We start from the raw sequence: 6,036 nt of genomic DNA on the forward strand, positions 1-6,036 counted from the left end.
AAGGGTCGATATCATTTATAATGATCTCATTAAATCCGACTGAAAATGTAGCATTTCATCAGGGAGTGTGGACACTTTTTATATCCACGACATAAGAATTTAAGATTTGGTCAGGAATGACCGAGCTTAAGATCCTCTGGGATTCCCCGCTGCTGACCGCAGCCGCTGGGGAACCTCAAATGGAGCCGATGGTGATGGATGCAGCGATCTGAGCTGGCAGCAGTATTGAGAAGTACGGAAAAAGGAAGTTTCAGAAACTCTAAGTGCTGAAAGGTGAAAAATGAATCAGAAATTGTGAAAAGTTAATGTCTCTGTGGTGGAGGGGCCATTAGATCGCTTGGGTCTGTGTCCCCTCAACCTGAACGCAGAAGAGGTACAGACTGCAGGCTCTCAGATGTGAACTTCAGGACCAGGTTTGAGATGGAAACAAGAAGAGTTCTAGAAAAGATCTTCACATTTATAAAGCTAATGATGCATCTATTAACATGTTTCTTCAAGTCTCCTGATTCTCTGAATGAAGCTAAGACAATTAAATGACAGATATTTTACAATTTTCTTTCAGGAACATTGTCTTAAAATGTGCCTTTACAGTCTTTAATTCATAGCTGAAACCTTACTTCTCAGAAGAATATTCTTAATATTCTTTCAAATATTAAGAATATTCATAAAATATCTCACTTTTTAAGCCTAAAGCAGATTATTTTTTTCCCTGTCAAGTTTAAAATGAATACAGACTGCTTTCAGAAATCATTAACTTGCTTTTCCAGTTACATTTTCCACTTTTCCACAGCGTCCTGTCTCTTGCTTTTCCATTGTTACAGCACATTCAATGAATTTATTATCAGACAACAAAGGCAGAAGGAAACAGTTTATTCAGCTGTCCTGTCTGAGTCCCACCGGGGGAGTGATTCTTCTCTCGTCAATTAATTCTGCTCATACTCCATCAAACGAGGATCTCAGTAGGAATCAGACTAGCTCGTGTTTGATCCCCTCATTAACGAGGTAGCTGTTCACCTTGAGGGCGCTCGCTTCACTGGACATGTAGAGCACCAATGGCTTCATTTGTATGTCATCATTATAACATCGACATGTGCTGCTGTTGTGTGAAATTATTTGTTTCATTAGTTGGTTTATTTAAAACACTTTGGCACACTAGAATTTTGAAATATCCAAAGATATGAAGTATGAGTGCCTGAGGTATTAGGCACTCAGGTGGGAAAAAAAACAGATATTTAATATGTTTCTGTTTTTATTAATGCTAACACATAATAATAAATGCAATTTTATTTATATATACATTTGTAATTATTAAATTAGTTGGTCATTAATTACTTAAATACTAAGATGGATGTTTCTATTTTGATGTGGTGTCAGCTGAAAGTTTGATCAACCAGATCTTTGATTTTTTTTTAAACACATCTTAAAATATGGCACTAATAACTGCAATTCAAAATAAGTTTGTTACTAAATATGGTTGCAATTATTGAGCTCAAAGAAATTAACATACATTTCAGAGACTGGACATTTCTGCTTAAAGTATCAATTTTTATTGCTCTTATCTGCTATTCCAATTTTCCAAATTGCTAACCTTCTGTTATCCGTAAGCCATACTCACTGAATTATTTTATTTCGTGTATGTTGAATCTATGTAAGATAAAGATTTCACTTTACGAAATAAATCCCACAGAATAAATGTCTGTTATGTAGTATTCATATATATTGAGATTTACCTATATGTAACTATTTAAAGACAAAAAGAGCATAATATCTCCCCCCATGAATAAATACCTCATGCTTTAAACTGTGAAACAGTTTTACCTCTTGGCGTTCTCTTTTGTTGTTTGTCACAGTATTGACCTTGTAGCAAATTGAAACTAGGCCACCTTAACAAGTTTGTTCACAGGAGCTGCAACCTGAAAAGAAGGATTGCTTTGTTTTCTTTCTCTTTTGGGTCACTTTAATCTGTACTTATCCCTGAAACTGCACCTCTCATCTAAGTATCAAACTTCTTTGTTTTGACTTTAAACTTCACATTGTAATACCAGCAGCTCGTTGAAGGATAACTCACCCACACAATTTTACTACTGCCTATTTTCAAAGACAAAAAAAAGGAAACCCAAAAGAACTGTAAACTCATCATTTTTGACATCTACTGCATTTGCTATTTTAAATTGAATCTGAAGAAGCAAGATAAGAAACATGTCAACACTGCTTCATCACAAAAATAAATCCAGCTCTGTCAAACAGCTTTATCTCCATTTTAGCTTTTTAAAAAATAAGTACAGTGATAGTGATAGTGGGTGTAAATAAAGTCAATAACCATTTTAATAACAGTAAACATTTTTACAACAGTATTACTGAAACTCCACTCAATGATAAATTTTTTAACTTTTCAAGATTATTTTTCCCTTCAAAACAGCTTCAAGAGGTATGTAAAAAAAAAAAGTCAGTTTTAACAACAAGCCTCTTTACGTAAAAAAAAACAATAATAGTGAACATATCGCATTATGGCGCAGATTCACCTATGTTAACATGTGACTGAATGCCAAGAGTTTTTGTCTCTTCTATCTTAGCTCTACTGTCAGGCAGAAAGCAGTGATCTTATCAGACCCCACAAACCTCCCTGTCATTTAACAACCTGCAGACACTCCGCCAATAACCGCGGATGACCCACAAGAGGTTGGACAGATACACACTGAAAGTCATAAATACTCGCAGCCAAGTTTTATTATTTGTATAAATCCTGGAATTTGCTGTCTTTTCAGAGAGGAGAATAGGCCTGGAAGGACACACTGGACACTTGAAAGCTTGGGAGAGGTGAAAACAAGAGGGAAGGGAAACTGGAGGTCGTCATACCTCCATGGAGGACTGTAGGAAAAGTAGAGATGGCTAAAAAAAGCAAGACTTTTTATGGAGGTCAACATCTGAAATTTGTGAAAGTATATCCAATTATCTCAGTTATTTTAAATCACATTTAAGCGGCTAATTGCATGTTTGTGATGATTAATACCTACAAACCTTTGTAATGCTCATTTATGACCCTTTTGAGACATTTTTTTCTCCAGATATACTTTAAATCCATAAAATGTATAATTTTTTTTTTTTTTTTTTTTTTTTTCTCGTTTTTGCAATGCTTCAGATAGTATGCCCATTAAACTATGTTTTCTTCCCTAACGTGCCATGACAAGGAAGAAAAATACATATGTGGGCTGAACGAAGAAGAACTGGACACTGTGACAGTGTGACAAGCAGGTGACCACCATCAGGAGGTGGTGCTTTATACATCCATACACACCACACCACACAAAGAAGGTGTGGTGTGAACGGTTCTTTCTTGAGCTTCTGAGGCCCCTGCTTGTTCAATGAATGAATTGTCTGTAGGTGGTACTGTGGGATGAAAGATTGTTCTGTGTTGTGTTTTGATAGAGCTCTGACCTTCCTGGGATTCAGGATCTACACTATTTCGCATCCTGCAAATATGAAGTGGGTTTGAAAAACAAATGAATTGATACATTGATTGTACAGCATGCATTGTAGTTCCGTATTCAGCCAGTGGAGGGCAGCCCAGCCTAGTCTTTGTCAATGTACTGAATTTATTCATTCAAGACAAGGTATATGTAATTTATTTCGTATAATACAGTTTCCACGGAAATGAACAGATATGCATCACATATAATGAATAAATATCTGTACAGTAACACAATTTTACTGCCTGTTTTGTTTTTATGAATTTTGCCTTTTTATTAAGCAGTCCTTTAAAAAAAGAAAAAAAAAGTTTCAAAGATAATCCCCATTTTCAAGGGGGCTCATCTCAAGATCCCAAGATCTAAACACAATTACTTAAGTTTTGTTTCGACTGACAAAAAGACAAGAAATGTATGAAAGAGCCTAACTCCAAATAAAATGTTGTTTAGGACCTCTGTTCTCAATAATAAGAAATACTATGAATCCTGAGATAGGTGGCATTGTGTCTGTTTCTTTCAGATATTTTGCCAAACAGGATCACTAAGTTTGGCTAAATATTAAACAGGCATTATGAAAAAATTCACAGTTAAAAGATTGTCAAGCTATAAAAACTAGATCTATGTCATAGAATCAGCTTCAAAAACTTCCAGTTTAGATTTAAAAGCACTGAACAAGATGAGTTCAGTCAATCTAAAAGCTTCTTGTAACAAGCTTCATGAAAAGGAAGCAGAGTGAACAAAAACATTCTTTCCCTATTCAGTCCGAGCAAAAGGGACAAAAAGAAGCAGAAATTTGTGTGAGCAAAAAGTACAACCGTCCACATTTTTCAGTAGAAATATATGCTGGCAGGAGTCCAAGTAGTGCTTTATAAATAAAACTTAACCAATATGATTTCCTTTGGGTAGCCAGACCAGGTCATCACACTCGTGAGTATAAATCACAGTGATACACAGTATATACTTATGTCCTTTTTATACCACCAAATTAGTTACAAGGTTGCTTAAGGGTGAAAGGTCAATGTGTTGGAGCAGTGGTGCCCAACGTCGGTCCTCAAGGGCCGGCCTCCTGCATGTTTTAGTTCTCTCCCTGGTTTAACGCACATGGATCAAATGATGGCTCGTTAGAAGGCCTAAGAAGAACATTGACATGCTGAAAAGGTTGTTGGCACTACCAGGGAAAGAACTAAAACATGCAGGATGCCGGCCCTCAAGGACCGACTTTGGGGACCCCTGTGTTGGAGTGACCATCACCAAGAAAATCTGTTGACTGAACAGAAAAGGTGTTTGTGAGCGAGACGGCTTATAAACTTGGCTCCGTTTATAGACGGCTCATTCCTTCCTGTCAGGAGAAATGGGCCAAAATTACAACAATCCATTGTCCGCTTGTAACGAGACTCGCAAAAGATTTCATCAGTGTAATACAGTTTAAAAAGCAACCCCACCCTACACAGAGGTTGTATTTAAACCTCTGAATTTAAACAGAAGGAAATCAAATTTCTTACATTAGCTGGAAATAGGAAAAAGGTTTATGTAATTTAATGTCAGACAATGAAAAAAGAAATATGTACACAGTGTAAGCAAACATCTGTGTCTTCATGTTTCTAGTTAGATGTCTGGTGTGACAGCAATTTTCCCTATTAGTGGTATAGTTTTTTGCATTTTGCTCTCCGTGTAACATAATACCATGCCTTTGTTTATTTTCATTAGAATAATTAATTAGCATTTTCATCCTGTAAAAAGAAACAAGTTAGTGAGGCAAACAACTTGCAAAAAGTCTTAAAATTATTATTATTATTATTATTATTATTATTATTATTATTATTATTATTATTATTATTATTATTATTATTATTATTATTATTATTATTATATCAGAATACATGCAATTCGGAATGTATACTTCTTAAAATGTAAACATTAACATTCTACAAACATACAGCAATCTAAGATTTTCTGTTTCCAAACATAACATTTCTCAAATCCACTGACCACCAGGCTGGGTATGGACTCATGTCTGTCTTGCCAACACAAAAAGGAGGATTCTCAGAGATGCAGCAGAGAGAGGCGTCTAAGTCTCTATCACAGCTGTTAGATTGTGTCGACATGACAACCAGTTAGTTGGGAGGCTGTCCTGATATGTTGAGTTTATCCAAAGTTATTTCAACTGGAGCGGTGTGTGTGAGTCAAATTGGACCATTTAACTTTTCAGCAAAAACACTGGATTACACTGGATTGGTACCGATGAAAAATTGGAAAAGCTGCCTCTATTAGGTAAAGAGATCTGTGATGCCGTGGACTTGTTTCTCTTCTAAAGGCACTGTGAACTTTGTAGAAGTACATGGTGTCATAAGTTCTTTGAAATACCAGGAACCATAAAAAAGACAATCTGATAGGCTTGATCAGAAAATTTCTCTGCTATTTTCACAGCAATAAGATCCAAAACATTTATCTAAATTAAAAAGAATGGTTCAGCAAATACAAAGTCAACTTCATCTGCAAGGCCAAGGAATGTCTGCACATCTATAACTTTAAACCAAAGCACACTAAAGAATGTAAATAGTTATCTGTGACC

Source organism: Gambusia affinis, linkage group LG07, assembly GCF_019740435.1.
Source record: "Gambusia affinis linkage group LG07, SWU_Gaff_1.0, whole genome shotgun sequence".
NCBI lineage: Eukaryota > Metazoa > Chordata > Actinopteri > Cyprinodontiformes > Poeciliidae > Gambusia > Gambusia affinis.